We start from the raw sequence: 17,326 nt of genomic DNA on the forward strand, positions 1-17,326 counted from the left end.
GTGGTTAAGCACCCTGGGATTCAATCCCTGGTGCCAAAAAATAAAAAGAAAAAAGAAAACCTATATCATCTGCTCTCTTAGTATCTGCATTGATTGTGTTTGTGTGTGTGTGTATGTGTGTGTACGTGTGCACTCATGCATGCTGTAGATGGAACCCAGGGCCTTGTGCATGCTAAGCACAAACTCTACCACTGAGCTACATCCCTAGCCCCAGTAATATCTTTTCCTGTCTTTCACTTGCAATCTATTTGTGCCTTTGGATCTAAAGTGAGTTTCTCATGTATAGTACACAGTTGGATCATGGTTTTAAAATCCATTTTGCAAGTTCAGTTTTTTGTTGGTTAGTTGATTGGTTTGGTTTGGCTTCATTTTGTTAGTTTGTTTGTTTGTTTGCAGTACTAGGGATTGAATCCAGAGGTGCTTTGCCACTGACCTACATCCCGAGCACTTTTTTTTTTTTTTTAAGATGGGTTTTGCTAAATTATTCTAAGCTGTCTCACATCTGCAACCCTCCTAACTTAGCTCCCCAAGTGTCTGTGATTCCAGGAGTGTACCACTTCCCCCAGCTCCAATCTGTTTTCGGATAAGAGAGTTTAGTTCATTTACATTTAAAGTGATTATTAATGAGGAGGGACTTCATTCTGTTATTTCACTATTTTCTAGATGCCTTAGAACTATATTGTCCCTTATTTTCCCACATTACTACAGCAGTCCCCCTTCAAGGGAAATACCTTCCAAGACCCCCCACCATGGATGTCTGAAACCAGATAGTACCAAAAACTACATACACCTCTCATAAAGTTTAATTCATAAATTAAATAATAAGAAATTAATAGCAATAGAACAATTATACCAAATGCTATAATTAAAATATCATATTGTGTACCCTTTTTGTGGTATGAGATAATACAGTGACTATGTAATGAAATAAAGCGAGGTAAATTGTGACATAGAATTGGCTTCTAGGTAAGAGTTGCTTGAATACAAGCCCTGTGATACCCCAGTCAGTCTGATAACTGAAATGGCTACTAAGTAAAGAACAGGTAGGTAGTTTACACAGCATGGATACCCTTGACAAAAAGGTGAGTCCTAGGCAGGATGGACCTGTACGACGTGAGATTTAATCACACCACTCAGAATAATATTCAACTTAAAACAGAAATTATGGGTTTGTCATTTGTTTTTTAAGATAGAGATCTCACTAAGCTGCTGAGGCTGGCCTTGATCTTGCAATCCTCCTGCCTCAGCCTCCTAAGCTGCTGGGATTACAGGCAAGTGCCACCGTGCCTGGCCTTATTTTTTATTTTGAGGCAGGATCTCACTAAATTGCCCGGACTGGCCTTGAACTTGTGATCCTCCTCCACAGACTCCTAAGTAGCTCAGATTACAAGTGTGCATGATCCTGCCTGACTCTAATAATTCTTTTAAATGTGTTAGACTATTAAATTATGTAGAAAACAAATTGTGGAATTACAAACCAAACTTATAATACTAGCTTTTAGATTAATAATTATCTTAAATTAATCTACATCATGTAGAAAGCAGGCTGGGGATATAGTGCAGTAGTATAGTGCTGGCTTAGTATATATGAGGCCCTGGGTTTGATCCCCAGTAGCACCCCCCCAAAAAAAAAATCATGTAAAAAAAAAAATGGAGGTATGAATTGTTAAAATTATACTAGCTTTTATGATTTCCCAACTATTTACCTTTGTAAGATCTTCATTTATTTGTATGACTTCAAGTTGCTATCTGGTATCCTTTATTCCACTTTGAATGATACACTTGAAAAAAAATTTTTTTCCTTTTGTTTTTTTTTTTTTTAGACAAGGTCTTACTATTCTGTTCAGGCTGACCTCAAATTCCTGGGTTCAAGGGATCCTCAGACTCCTGAGTATCTGAGACTATAGTCACATACCACCGCAACCTAGCCCCTTGAACATTTTTTGCGGATCTAGTGGTAATAAACTCTCAGCTCCTGTCTGTTCAAAAATGTCTTAATTTCTCTCTCTCTTCTTCGAAGGAAGTTTTGCCCCGTATAGGATTCTTATCGGATGGAATTTTTTTTCTTTTAACATTTTGAACATTTTAACCCACTGCCTCTGACCTACAAGTTTTCTGATAAGAAAACTGCTTATAATCTCATTAAGGATCCCTTATATGTGAGTCGCTTTTCTCTTGCTATTTCCAAGATTCTCTCTTTGTATTGACTTTTGAGTTTGATTATAATGTGCTTGGTATGGGTCTCTAAGTTCATTTTACCTGAATTTTGTTAAGCACTTCGGATGTTTACATTTAGTCTCCCATCAAATTTGGGAACTTTTCATCCATTATTTCTTCAAATATTCTTTCCACCCCTTTCCTTTTCCTTCTCTATTCTCCTTTTGAGAGTCCCAAAATGTGTACATTGATTTGCTTTATGGTGTCCCAGGAGCCCTGTTATGGTTTGGATGCAAGGTGTCCCCCAAAAGCTCACATGTGAGACAATGCAGGAAGGTTCAGAGGAGAAATAATTGGGTTGTAAGAGTCTTAACCCCATCATTGAATTAATCCCTGATGGGATTAATTGAAGTGGGAGAGTGTAGCTGGAGGAGGTGGGAATTGGGGTATGGCTATGGTATATATTTTGTATTTGGAGAGTGAAGTTTCTCTCTTGCTGTGTTTTCTGATCATCATGTGAGCTGTTTCCCTCTGCTACACTCTTCCACCATGATGTTCCACCTCACCTCAAGCTCCAAGGAATGGAGCCAGCCTCCTATGGACCTCTGAAACTGAGCCCTCAAATAAACTTTTCCTCCTGTATGATTGTTCTGGTTGGGTCATTTAGTCACCACAGAGAAAAAGCTGACTAAAACAGGTCCCTTAATAAAACAGGTCCCTTAAACTTTGTTTAATTTTTTTTAAATTTTCTTTCTGTTCCTCAGACTTGATAATTTCCATTGTCCAATCTTCTAGTTTATTGATTTTTTTCTTCTGTCTCCGCAAAACCGTATTTGAATCTCTCCAGTGAATTTTTTATTTCAGTCAGTATACTTTTCAGCTCTGGAATTTTTTTCTTTCTTTTTAGGTTTTTCTATCTCTTTATTGATATTTGTTTTATTAAACAACCCAGCTAATAAATGGGTAAATGAACTAAACAGACACTTGTCAAAAGAAGAAATATAAACCACCAACACATATATGAAAAAATGTTCAACAGTGTTAGCAGCTAGGGAAGTGCAAATCAAAACTACACTCCAGTTAGAGTGACAGCCATCAAGAAAATAAGCAATAAATACTGAAAAGAATGTAGAGAAAAGGGACACTTTTATACTGCTGATGAGGTTGTAAATTAGCACAAGCACTACAGAGGTCCTCAGAAGACTAAGACTGGAACCACCATATGACTCAGCTACACCATTCCTCACTATTTATCCTAACGAATTGAAGTCAGCATACTATAGCAACACATGCATACCCTTGTTTATAGTAGCACAATTTACAATAGTCAAACTATGGAACCAGTCTAGGTGTTCGTCAATGAATGAATGAATAAAGAAAACACACACACACACACACACACACACACACACACACAATGGAGTTTTATTCAGCTGTAAAAGAATGAGATTATGTCATTTACAGGAAAATGGATGGAATTTGAGAACATTATGTTCAGCAAAATAAGCCAAACTCAGAAAGGGTCATCTGTTTTCTTTCATATGTGGAAGCTAGAGAGGAAAAAGGAAAAAAGAGGTCAGGGGTGGGGCATCTCATGAAAATCAAAGGGAGATCAGTAGAGGAAAAGGACCAGGAGGAGGAAGGAGGGGAGATGAAAGGGGAAATACTGGGGAATGATACTGGCCAAATTATATTGTTTTATTGTGTGCATGAGTGACTATGTAACAATGAATTCCACCATTATGTACAACTGTAATACACCCATAAAAATATGGTGAAAGAATATTTTGTTTTTTTATATGTCATTTTCTTGACTTTATCCACATCTTCCTCCTTTAATCCTTTCACTCCCCGGGCAGCCCCCTGAGGCTGGGAATCAATCAAACTAGGCCCTCAAATAAGCTAGGCAAGGACTCTACCACTGAGCTACATCTCCTCTTTGAACATTTTGTTATTGTTGTTGTTACTGGGGGTTGAACCAGGGAACTCTACCACTGAGCTACAGCCCAGTCCTTTTCATTTTTTATTTTGAGACAGGGTCTTGCTTAGTTGTTTAGGGCCTCGCTAAGTTGCTGAGGCTGGCCTCAAACTTGCTATTCTCCTGGCTTAGCCTCCTGAGTCACTGGGTTTACAGGCATGTGCCACTGCATCTGGCTGTTTCCTAAGCATCTTTTAAAAGAGTTGTCTTAAAGTATTTGTCCAGTAGACTGGCCATCGGATCTTTTTCAAGGAGTGTTCCTGTTCAATTTTTGATGGACCACATTTTCCTGTTTCTTTGTATGTTTTGGGGTTTTTGTTTTTATTTTCTTGTGGAAAACTATGTTTTAATCTAATAATATGGTAACTCTGGAAATTAGATTCCTCCCTTCATCAAGGTTTGCTGGGTTTTGTTATTATTTTTGGTATAGGCTGTCTATTAGCCAAGGATCAACCTGAAGTTTATAAGCAAGCTTTTCTCGTGTGTGTGTGTGTGTGTGTGTGATATTTTTGTTGTCGTTGTTGGCCTGTTTCTTTCCTGGGCATGTGCAGGCACTTTCTAATTTCCCTTGCATATGCAATTGTTTTCTTATGTCCTAGTTCTCAATGGTTGGCTCCCAACAGGGCAGGGGAGGAAAAAAGTGGGGGCAAGAAAGAGCTGGGGGATGGTGTTTACGACAATGGGGAAGGTACAACAATGGCCATCTGCATCATTGTCCACACCCCTGTGAATAGAATTAGCAATCAAAGCACAGATCCCTGATATTTGGAGACCAGGGTCATTTTTTTCCCACCCTGGCTCCCACAAGCTGTGTTCAGGCTGCTCCGGGAACTGCACACATCTGCTGCTCATGGGACTAGGGGTGGAGGATGGTTAGCTGCTATCATGCTAAGAGCTGAAATGGACCAAAACTAACCACAATTTATGTCCAGCCCTTCTTCGGGAAGTTTCAAGGCTTCAATAGACTCCAGAGTTCCAGAACACTAAGAATCTGCCCATGCAATTGTTACCTGGGAAGGGTGACAGACTTCTGGTGTTTTATGCCTATCTACCTTTAAGTCTGCCTAAAGTATGTCATACTCTACCATCTTCCCAGAATCTTCCTCTAATAGTTTTATGTTTTACATTTAGAGCCACAATCCATTTTGAGTTACTTTTTATATGAGATTTATGTCCAGGTTCATTTGTTTGTCTATGGATATCAAATCTCAGCACTATTTGTTGAAAATACCATCATTTCTCATTAAATTGTTTTTATACTTTTCTAAAAATCAAATGACCATATTTGTGTGGATCTTTTTATTCTGCCCCATTGATCTCTGTGTTCAGCCCTTTATCAATATCACACTGACGATTATTGTAGTTTTATAGTAAGCCTTAAAATCAGGTGGTATAATTCCTCTAAATTTTTCTTATTATTTGAAATTGGTTTGTCTATTCTAGTCATTTTGTCTTTTTATATAAATTTCAGAATCGGTTTGTCTGTATCTACAAAAAAATCCTATTGGGGACTGGGAATGTATTTCAGGGCTAGAGTGCTTGCCTACTATGCATGAGACCTTGGGTTTGAGTACCAGCACTATTAAAAAAATATTTCTGAGATTTTTATTAGAAATGCATTAAATCAAAGAAGAAATGACATTTTTATGTTATATCTTCTAATCCATGAACATGGTATATCTAGTATTTAGAATTTTTTGTGGAGAGAAGCATTCTAACAATTGAACACAAGGCCTTGCCTATGCTAAGCACACACTGTACCAAGGAACTACAACCCCAGGCCCTTTTCTTTGATTTCTTTATTCAGTATTTTATAGCTTTTAGTAGTATATACTTTATGTGTTAATAGCTTTAGACTTAATGTTTCCTATTTTTGAAACACCTGTCATTTTTCAAAAATTTTGGCTTCTAATTGTTCATTACTTAGTTATAGAAATAGTTGATTTTTGTGTGTTGCCTCCTATAATCTTAGAAAAGTCACTTCCATTGTGTGAGGGGCCTTTTCGTAGACTCCTTGGCAGTATTTGGCTTTGTTTTAACATTAGAAAGCATGTTGTCCACAAATAATTAATCTCTTTCTTTTCAATTTTTTTTCTCCCTTGTGGCACTGGGGACTGAACCCAGGGATTCCACATGCCATGAAAGTGCTCCACCACTGAGCTATGTTAAAAGGTTTTATTTTATTTTCAGACAGGGTCTCACTAAGTTGCTTGGGCTGGACTTGAACTTGCAATCCTCCTGCCTCAGCCTCCTGCACTGGGATTACAGGTGTGTGCCACTGTGCCTGACCCTTTCCAAACTTATGAATTGTTGATGTTTAATGGGTGTGATGAGAGTGGATGTCCTCACTTTGTTCCCAGTCTTAAGGGGAAAGCATTCAGAGCTCCACTATTAAGCACGATGCTCATTGCCAGATATTTGTAGTCATCTAATCTTTTAACATCTCCCATCTACCAGGTTGTATGCTTCATGAAAGTGGGCTCTCTCTGCTCCCAATTCAACATCCAGTGCCTAGCATAGGGCCCAGCACATAGTAGGCCCTCAATAAGTACTCACAGTCATGATAATACTTATCTACTTTGTTGACTTATCCAGCCACAACCACTGTCCTGTATGAAAGACAAGAGGGAACTTGGCTAAATATACACAGACATCATGAAAAATAATTTTACAGTACATATCCCAACAGCTCCAACTAGGCATTGGCCCCAGAGAGTTGACTTTGAAACTGAAGAACATTTACAGAACAACTTTCTAGCAAATCTGACTGTGTTGAAGCATTTATCTATAAGTTATAGATGACTAAAGTGAAATAATTATTTTAGATGGAGAGCAGGCCATTGTCAAAGAGAATTTAAACAAAAAGCTCTCAGCTCTGAAAAACAGGGGCTTTCTGGGTAAAGAATCCCACTGCTCTGCAGTCTTGGGCCCTCAGACGGGTGGGGTTGTTTCGCTAAATTTATTTCAGCCAGTTATAGAAACAGAAGGGGGAAGGGGGTGGCTACGTGCGCACCAGCCCTGTAGTATTAATATCTGCCAGGCCCAGCTTTTATTTGGGTTTTGTTTTACTTTGGGGAGCTGGGGAGGTAGACAGGCAGCAGGAATATCTTGCAGTATCTGAGCTGTGGTTTGCCACCTTCTCCCTAAATATTCCTTCAGCAGGCCCGTCAAAGCCCGTCCCTTCCTCCCCTACCTTGCCTTGGGACAGTGGGGGGGGGGGGTGGACTGTCCTCATGCTGCACCCACTAAATACCAAGCACTCTGCCAGGCCTTTCTTTGCAGTCACACCCCAACATTTTGGCATAAGCTTTTCTCCCACTCCCAGAAGGGGTCTTAGAAAGGAGAGATTAAATCTGTTTGCTTTCCTTCTGGCACAAATGCAGTAATAGGGAGACTGGAGCCTTTGTCCCTGACCCCTATCAGAGCACCCTACCTGACCCCATGCCTCCACCCCCAGTGACATCATACTGGAATGTTAGGGTTTGTTGGATATGAAAGGCTTTTTTGATCCTCAGCCTCGACAAAGCATTGAACAAGCCTTCTCCTTAGTCCCTGACACCTGGCCAATCTTTTCTGTCACATCCCCCTCCTCCATAACTAGAAAAAGAATTTGAAATGAAACTGCCGTATTGCTTTTTTAAAACCTGGTTTGGGCTGAATTCGGAATGACTTATGGAGCACAGGTTAGTTACCTCCCACAGACACGGGCAAAACTGAAGCGCAGGGAGGGGAGGAGCTAGGATCGTGTGCATGCAGTCCCTGGCTTCATTGAGAAGGGCCACAGGAAGATAGGGCTCGGTACCCACCGGCTTGCTGCAAAGATTTGAAGCAGAAAGAAGAGATATAAACAAGGAAACTCAGAAATCTGCTGGGCTCAAGACCTGAATAACTACAAGAATATGGCATTGTACCCTGCACAGCACCTGGCCTGAGGGAGCTCAAATGGCAGTTTGATTCCTTAGTAAACTCCTGCTCACTGGTCACCAAGGAAGACTGGGGAGGGAGTATATGTCCTCTCCATACCTTTCCCAGGACTCCCCGAAAGGCAAAGGCAGGGGAGACCAACAGGGAAAGCAGGGAGAGGCCCAATATGGAGATTCTCCATGATTTTTATTTGGTGTTTGTGGTACTGGGGACTGAACCCGCCTGGTACATGCTAGGCCAGAATTCCATCACTGAGCTACACTCCCAGTTCCAGAGGATTCTTGCCCTAAACTGAGGAATGGTCTTCAGAGCAGACTGAAGATTTCACACATATTAGCAAACTATGAATTGCTCACAGGGAATTAAAGTTAGACTTTTGTCCTGACATCAGCCAGTTTGCTCTGGAATTGTCCTCCACTGCTCTCTATCAAAGCCAGGTGCAGAGTACTCCAGCCCCCCATCCCAGGAACTTTTCCTTTGAGAAGTAGGAGCGTCCCCAGCCAGAGCAGGAATCCACAGCTCTTGGAGAGCCATCCTGTGGACAGCCAGAAGGCAGAGAGGCTGGACCCTTGCCAGGGCCCTCTGACCTCTGTACTGCTGAGTTTCTCCCACCAACTGTCTCCTCCACCCTGGGAGGGACTGTGGGCCCCCAAACCAGGGCCTGGCCTTGTCTGACCAAAGGCAACCAGATCTGGTGCAGCTGCTGGGTGAGAGAACAAGCCCTTGTAGAGACCAGGGAAGCAGCTGGAGAAAGATTCCTGCCAGCCCCCGGGTGTAAATATTTATACAACATGGTGCGTGGGAAGAGGCAAGGCGGGAGGCAAGGCGGGGTGGGGGAGGTGGCAGGAACATGGAGGCACAGACATTGACACGGACAGATTTAAAGAGCCTGCTCTTTGGTCTCCTAGGAGTGGGCCCTCAGGCAGGATGGCAAGAGGCTGCTGGGATCCTAATCACTGCCTGCATTCCCAAAGAGGCCAGGTCCTGCCCCAGACCCTCCCGCTAGAGGGTAACTTAGAAATTCATCCCCACTTGCCCGTCCCCTAGAAATTCTTCTGTTGCATCTACCCCATATACACTTGATATAGATTTAGGGAAGGAGGCTCAGCCCTGAATCAGAGATAAGGGCCTAGAGCAAAGGCCTGGGGACCTCTGAGGCTTATGGTTTTAGGGTCTTAAAGAATTGTGAACCCCAAGAGTTGGACCCCAAAGCTGAAGGCTTTGCTTGTATAAACAAAATAAAAGCAAAAATATCTCTCAAGTCTTTTTTTTTTTTTTTTTTTAATCATTTTATTGGTACTGGGGATTCAACCCAGGGCTGCTCTACCATTGAGCTACATCCCCAGCCCTTTTTATTATTTTGAGACAGTCTCACTAAGTTGCCAAGGCTGGCCTCGAACTTGCCACGCTCCTGCCTCAGCACACTAGGTCCACTATGATTAAAGGCGTGCGCCACCAGGCCTGGCCTCTCAAGCCTTTTAATCAATAGCACTTTCCAAAGTGGCAGAGAATGTTACACATGGATGACGACAACGAAGAAACGATGGGATCCAGACAGAGAGCACAATGTGCCGGCAGAGATGGTCAGGGGGCCTTGAAGGCACTTACCAGAGAAGCACATGGCCTCCATCACCACAGACCCTGGGAAGACAGGACAGTCCAAGGATGTCCACTAGGTGCTCTTGGGCCCCCCAGCCCCAGTGCAGCTCAGCTCCAGGTATGCCCAGGCAGAGCCTTGATCCAGCTGCCCTTTCAGCTGGGCCTGCTGACTCAACCAGGGCCCGACAACATCGACACCAGGATGGGAAGCAAGCCTGTGCTGGGGACAGCCAGATGGACTCAGTCAATTTGCCTCGGACAGCTGGGGAGCAGGGCCCAGGCCACTCCCCCGCCACTCCAGACAAGAAAGGGTGCAGTTACAACTTCTAGGATTTCTCTGCACCATCAAGAAGTGCCACCTGCCTCCATCAGTACCCAGGCTGTCCTCAGGTCTTCCACAGGTGGGGTGTGTTGAAGACACCCCACAATTATCAGCTTCTTCTAGCACTCCCCTTGTGCCTTCAAAATGCCCCCGGCCAAGGTGGGAGCACCGGGAGGAAGACCCTCCTACTGGAACCCTGCCTCTGTGTCCCCAGCAAACGAATCTGAATGCCAGGCCAACTTCAATCCCTGAACGAGGATCAGAGGGTCTCAAACTCCCCAGGAGGAAGACCCCAATGCTAGAATTCATCCCACAGCACAGAGCTTGCAAGTGACACGCTCACAGTGGTGCACCTCCTCTCAGCTCCCACCTTTCTGCGTGGAACCCGGATCACTCCCCACCCATCCGCCCAGAGGCTGGATTCCATTGCCTCCCTAGCCGTGGGGTCCGGGCCCACACACTGAGGAGGCTATACCATCTGCCTTAACCTCCAGCCCAGGCCTGGCAGGCAGCATCAACCTCACAAGGGACAGCAGCACTGTCCCAGCACCTTCCATACGGAGATCCTCTTCCAGGGCACCAGGGCTGGGAGGAGCAACTTCAGGCACCGGGTCGCCTCTGCTGCCAGGGCGCTGCCTGCCGGCTGTGGCCTCCTCCCTGCCAGCACCGCTTAAACAGACGAGCAAGAATAAAAGCCACGTGGCCCAAGAGAAGCTGTGGGCAAAGAACTGAAGCTGAAGGGGGAAAAACAAGAACACCGAAAAACTTTAAGAAATGGGAGAGAAATTCAAGAAACAGACAAAATAAATCATCATCCTGGAATCCAGATGTAAAGCAAGGCAGGCCAAAAGAAAAGAAAAATTATGCTAAGAAAGCAGAGTGAGGTGGGAGGGGAAAAGAAAGGGGAAGGCAGCTATAAATATTCTGAAATAGAGAAGGATAAAACACCACCAGAAAAAAAATTTATAGAGACCCCGGAGAGAAGAGAAGGCAGCAGTGAATTTAAAACAACTGCTGTGATCTTTAACCCGATCCGCAGCAATGCTCTCGATGCCTACAGCTGAGCCTTCATGCAGTTCTGTGGATCTCAGACTCGTCCAACACGGAGCAAGGACAGGCACAGAAAAGCAAGCTCCGCTTCTTGTCTTTTTCCTGTAATTCTCCCATCCCATCCCCGCTATTAGTCTTTGGCAGAGTGAGGGCTCCTCTTCCAGGGCCAGGCTCCAAACCATCCAGTCACCCCCAGACTGGGGTGTTCATCATGGTTCCCTGCAGAGGGCTCACTGGAGGATCTAGGCAGAGTCTGTGACAGAAGTACTGGGAAAGGGGCTGTGTGACCAGCTTCGCCTCTTCTGTGGAAAGGCCTATCCCAGCCACCTCGCTGTGGATGAGGGCTACCCCACCCCAGTAGCGACATACCTAGAAAAGCCAGGTTCTTGGAGGACTGGTACACCACCTCCAGGCAATGCCGGGGAAATCCCAGCAAATGCAACCCCTGGGAGAACCTAGAGGATTTCAGTTCATTTCCAGGTGTTCTACAGGGAGCCTACAGGGAGCCCCAGCCTTCTCCTTGCATAGTTTGCAAACAGCTTCTGGAATTCTGGTCTCTGTACACAGACCCTGTGAAGACTTCGGGAAGACACTGGGCCACTCACTCTCGAGGATGGGCCTCCTTCCACCTCTGCTGCCTCTCTTTGTGGGTCTGTGGGTGCCTCTCCTCTATGTCTGCTGGGGTTTTTCCAGTTTCCTTATTTAACAAACCCACCTCTGCCCCCTCTTCCACTTCCCTAGGTAGCAGGAGCTAGGAGAAAGTTGAAACAAACCAAGGAACAACCCAGAAGCAAAGGAAGTAAAACCGCGAGCACTTGGTTCAGCCTGGCTTGGGCATGCCCAGGTGGCTTCAGTAGGTGAGGCAGCCTCCAGATGGGCAGGGGGTTCACAAAGCCACCTAAAACTGCCCCTCCAAAATTCAGCCAAGGGGAAGTCACCCAGCTCTGATCCAATGGGACAAAGCAAACAGGGTCAAGGCCAACTCTCCTCCCTCCAAGAATGCTTAAGTACTTGACCCTGATTCTGTAGATTCCAAAAGACATGTTTTTCTTCTACCAAAAACTGAGAGATGTGACGAAAAGCGCAGAAGGGATAACATCTATTGTGTGTCCTTCCACACTCAAGCCGGTTTCTTCCCATTCCTGCCAACTTTTAAACCTGTCCGTCTTATAATCCATGACTCAAACTATTATTTAATCATGAAAAAAGACAAACAAGGAAATTAGAAGCTAAATGACCTAAAATTTATTTCATTCTACTCAGCCAATCTCCTACGAAGGTGTGTGTAAATTATGCTACGTCTGTTCTGGAAGACATGCATGTGGCAGGGAACATGCAGGGTGACTGCAGATCTCAACCTGTCAAGATTTGCTCTCCAAAGGAAAAGGGCCTGGTCCCAGGCCAAGTTGCCTGGTAGTTTCTTAAATGAGTCTTAACGTTTGGGAATCTATATGTTGCAATGAACTCCACGTCCAGGCTGACCACACTCAAATCCTGGCACTGCCACTTCCTGGGTAGACAAGGGACCTCCCTGCCCTCCCTCAGTCTCTCTGTGAAGACCCATCTCCCAGTGTGGTTGTAAGGACAAATGAACAAAGCGCTCAGCACACTGTGGATGAATGTGAGTCCTCCCACAAAAAAAAGCAACCTCGTCAACTTGTGTTATATGTTGAGCAGCAATTGGCAACTCCAAAGAGGCTGGAGCCCCCACAAAGAGGGATTCCATGGAGCCACTGGAGCGTGGTCAAGTATCCCAAGCAAGAGAGAGAACAGGGTCCCTGAGGAGGCCCAGGCAGCTGGTGGGTAGAGCACTGGATACCGGGAAAGCCAAGGCCAGCCCCGGGCAGCCAGGCATCTGTGGGTGGGAGGACGCAGGGGGCTGCAGGGCAGTCTCCCCACATTAGCTCAGTGTGTCTGCTCCCCGCCTTGCGAGCATTCACACTCGCATGAAACTCAGCACAACCGACCTAACACCCACACTGCACGAGGCACGGGCCAAGCGGAGCTGCAGTGGGACCAGACTTACCAAGTGCCCTCAGAGACTTTCTGCCCAAATTCAGAAATCTGTTCTTCTGTGAGGACGTGCTCCAATGCTGAGAAATGTTTATTTCAGGGCTGTTTGCTGTTGCTTTGGAGTAGGTGGAAGAGAAAAGAGTTCAACACTGTCTGGCAATGTGAACACCAAATGAATCTTGATGACGTTTAGGAGGTACGATTGATTTTTTAGATGAAATAAGGATAATGCAGCTAAATGTGACAAGTCCATTTCTTAAGGACACATACTTGAATACTGACATGAAGCGACACCATCTGATATACAGGATTTACTTTGAAACTGGAGGGAAGAGGGCTAGGGATGTAGCTCGGTAGTAGAGAACTTTCCTAGCATGTGTGAGGCCCTGGCTCCATCCCCAGCACCACACGCACATTTAAAAAAAACTGTACAGGAGGTGGCTGGCGGTATAAATGAAATAAACAAACCAGCCTGGCTATAAGCTGGTGACACTGAAGCTGGATGATGGTCCCAGGGGTCCACTTACTACTGCCAACTGGATGAAGGGAGGGAGGATTCTAACCTGTCTCCTGCACATTCAAAATAGTTTAAAATTGTTTTGTTTAAATATGTTTAAAATTATCTGTAATAAAATGATTTAAGTTCATAAAAACTGACACAATTTTAACTCAGTGATTCTTGTGCTATTGAATCTTACAACACGATATTTACTTCCTACGGACATGAGCTCTTAGACAAAAGATGAGGCCCTGGAAAGACCAGGAGGAACAGGGACAGGATGGCCCCTCCCCAGGGTTGAGAAAGTTCCTTAGGCCCCTTCCCCACACCTCTGTAAGGACCAAGAATGGGGTCTTGACCCTCAGCAGGGCCTCGTAGGCTAGGGAAAAACCTTCAGAGGGACTAGAGTCCATTTTACATTGCTCTTAAGTTTAGTGAAAATTATTTTTAAATGGGTTTCAATGCATTTTAAACCACGTGAACATTTTTCCTCTTGGCAGAAAGTCATTGTAACAGTGGGCAAACTACTCAACCCTCCTCACCTCACTTTCTTCTACCAGAAAATGGGGTGAATCACATGCACCCCATTTCCTAGAGTGTGAAGGTAAACAAATTAGCATTGAGTACCTACTGCAAATAAGCATGCTAAAGAGAGCCTGACAGGAGATTACTTGAGGACCACAGTGGAGAGCATCCCTTCTTGGAAGTTCTGTGTGAATTACAGATGCTTTTCTTTTCTTTTCTTTTTTTTCTTTTTTTTTTTTTTTTTTTTTTAGTTTTTGATGGAGCTTTATTTATTCATTTATTTATTTATGCGGTGCTAAGGATCAAACCCAGTGCCTCACACACGCGGGGCAAGCACTCTACCACTGAGCCACAACCCCAGCCCTAGATGCTTTTCTTAAACATTGAAATAAAATAAAAATCAAGGCACGCTACTCTGAAAACTCTGGGCCAGACATCCTGCTGGTACCAGAGAAGCTATGACATCTTCCTCCCCAGAGAAGTCCCTGCTCACAGGAGGAACTGGCCACCTGGGATGGAGCACCAGCAGCTTTCTCTTTGGCTGAAGGAGTTGGAAGACAAGGAGTAGGGCACTGCCCACTCAAAGCCATGGCTTCGAATGGCAAAATGACCGGAGAAAGGAGACCCACGGGAGATCAACTCATTCCCAAAGACAGGGCTTAAGGCACACACCAAAAGGTTAGGGGGCCCTGAGCTCAGCAACAGCTCCCCAAAGGCAAGCCATCCATGAAGACCTCCAGACACCAGGAGGCAGCACAACATGCCTTTACAGGTATGAGGGACTTGCCACATGGCTGGGCAAAGTGACCTGGCCAGATACACTTCAAGGTTGCACTTCCCAGTAAGTGGCCATGGTATACAGAGGAAGGAACCCCAAGAAAGGCAGGAGGCCTATACAACCAGTTTATAAGTCTGTGCCCCTTGCCTCACGCCACTAGATGAGTGACTTCCTGTGAGACAAACTTCAGCCAGAAGAGGTGTTTGTCACTTCAGGAGACAAGACTGGAGGGGATGGGGAATGTAAGTAAAGGTAATATGGACCCCTGACAGAGCAGGGTCCTTGCTCTAAGACCTGCTGCCAACTGGATGAAGGGAAGCATCCTAACCTTGAGGCACATCCCATCCTCTCCTTGACACCACTGTCCAGGGAACCTGGAGGAGGTGGGATGGACAGGTTGCCCAAAGCTACCCCTGCTCTCTGTGGCTCCTCCCCTAGGATGAAACAGAAGAAACGGAGGAAAGACCAAAACAAAACCAGAATGTTCCCAAAAGGTCCTTGGGCTTGAGGACCTCTGAAATGCATTCATGAGCTTATCCTAAGCTTCTGAAAGCCTCCTGGCTCCAGAAAAGAAAGCAATCTCAGACTGTGAGACCCTGAGGGCAGGAACACAGGCTCTGCAGCCAGAGTACCTGGGTTCAAATCCCAACTCTGTTGTTTATTAGCTCTGTAGCACTCAGCAAGGTTCTTTTTTGGGGGGGAGGGGACCACTGGGGATTGAACTCGGGGCACACGACCACTGAGTCACATCCCTAGCCCCATTTTATATTTTATTTAGAGACAGGGCCTCACTGAGTTGCTTAGCGCCTGGCTTTTGCTGAGGTTGGCTTTGAACTCTTGATCCTCCTGTCTCAGATTACAGGTGTGCACTGCTGGCTGGGCTTCAGCAAGGTTCTTAACCCCTGCTTCCTCCTCTATAAAATGAGGTTAACAATAGCCTACAGAGCAGAGTTGTCACTAAGAACATTAGAAAGTCCTTAATGAACTTAGCAAGGGTTCCTCCTCCACCCAATGGTGATATGTACCTACTGATCCCCTGGGGTTCTGGAAGAAATCAATGTGCCACATAGGAAGGCAACTGAAGGAAGTGGAAAACTTTCACAGAAGTAACCCCGAGATGTGCAGAGTACTGCTGTTAACACAGGCCAGGAACCCCAAAGGTTTGTTCCTGTATCCATCAGAACGCAGCTCCAGGAGGCCACCAGGTTGCTGAGACTGTGTGGTGCCTGGAATGTGAAAGGGTTTATCTGGTTTTTCCCTGAAGAGGTGGAGAGGAAAAGGGACACTGGATTTTCTGCAGGACAAGCAGAGGACCTATCTCATATCCAAGCTGGTCCTATGAAATACATATCTCAAATACAAGCTGGGGCTAGGCCACCTCAGAGGGTGTGAGGAGCCTGTGTCTAGCCTCAGAACAGGACTGGGCTTCCCTGGGAAGGGGAAGAAAGAGTTAAGCTGGCTGGTTAGGGAAGGAGGGCTCAGCAGCTATAAACAGTGAGCCCTGGAGGGAGGGAGCTGACACAGGATGTGGCCAGGCTTGAGCTGTCTGATTATTAACTTCACTTTTATTTGGAGGGGGGATTCGATTCTCTGTTTTACTTCCCATCAAGGAAGTGAAAGCCCAGGTCTCAGAGGGGCCTGGTTTCAAACTGTTTTGCCACAGCTCATTTATTTTTTCCTCTTAAATAAATAAACAAAACCACCTCTTTGTTTTCCTCTTAATGAGCATTCAGCAAATCATCTGTGGGTGAGGCATGAAAGGAGTTTTTGGGAGTCCTTCATGGAGGAACTTCTGGCTTATTCTTTTTAAAGGGAAAGGAAAAGTTCCCTCTCCTTTAGCCTAAGCCTTCTCCAAGGCTCTAAATGAACTTCTCATGGGATCTTTACTGAGACCTCGAGGGTATCCAGACCTTCCTTCCTTGGCTAATCCTGGGGCCTGAACTCCTGACTGTCATCCCATCTCACAGCTCCAACCCCAGGCTACATAGAGGGGGCACCAAACTTAGGGCTCCAAACTTGGGGCTTGGTGGTTAATTCTTCTTGGCTAGGCTCAGATCCATGGCTTTGGTTCCTATGGCACCCTGACATTTCCACTCAAAATAACAGAGCAATTAAACACACAAAAGGATTCCATCACAGGCTTCAGAAAACACCATTACATGTTTCTTCGTCCAAAGTTCAAAACATTTAGGAACTTTGCTTTCTACACCCAAATCCAGATCAAAACCCATTCAATTATTTCATGATTCTCCTGCAAGGACACCTTCCTGAGTGACCTATGGAAAGGACACCAAGAACAATATCACACAAGGTCCCTACTCTTATGGGTTCTTAACAATTTAGCAAGAAGAAGAAATGCCAGACTGTCAGGAAAACAGAGTCCCACTTGCTGCTGCTGGTCCTCTAGGTAGACAGAGGAGGAAAGAGGTCTGCTGGAAAGGAAAGGGCCAGATTTGAGGAAGGCTTCCTGGTAGAGCTGGC

This window comes from Sciurus carolinensis, chromosome 2, assembly GCF_902686445.1.
Source record: "Sciurus carolinensis chromosome 2, mSciCar1.2, whole genome shotgun sequence".
In the NCBI taxonomy this organism is placed as follows: Eukaryota; Metazoa; Chordata; class Mammalia; order Rodentia; family Sciuridae; genus Sciurus; species Sciurus carolinensis.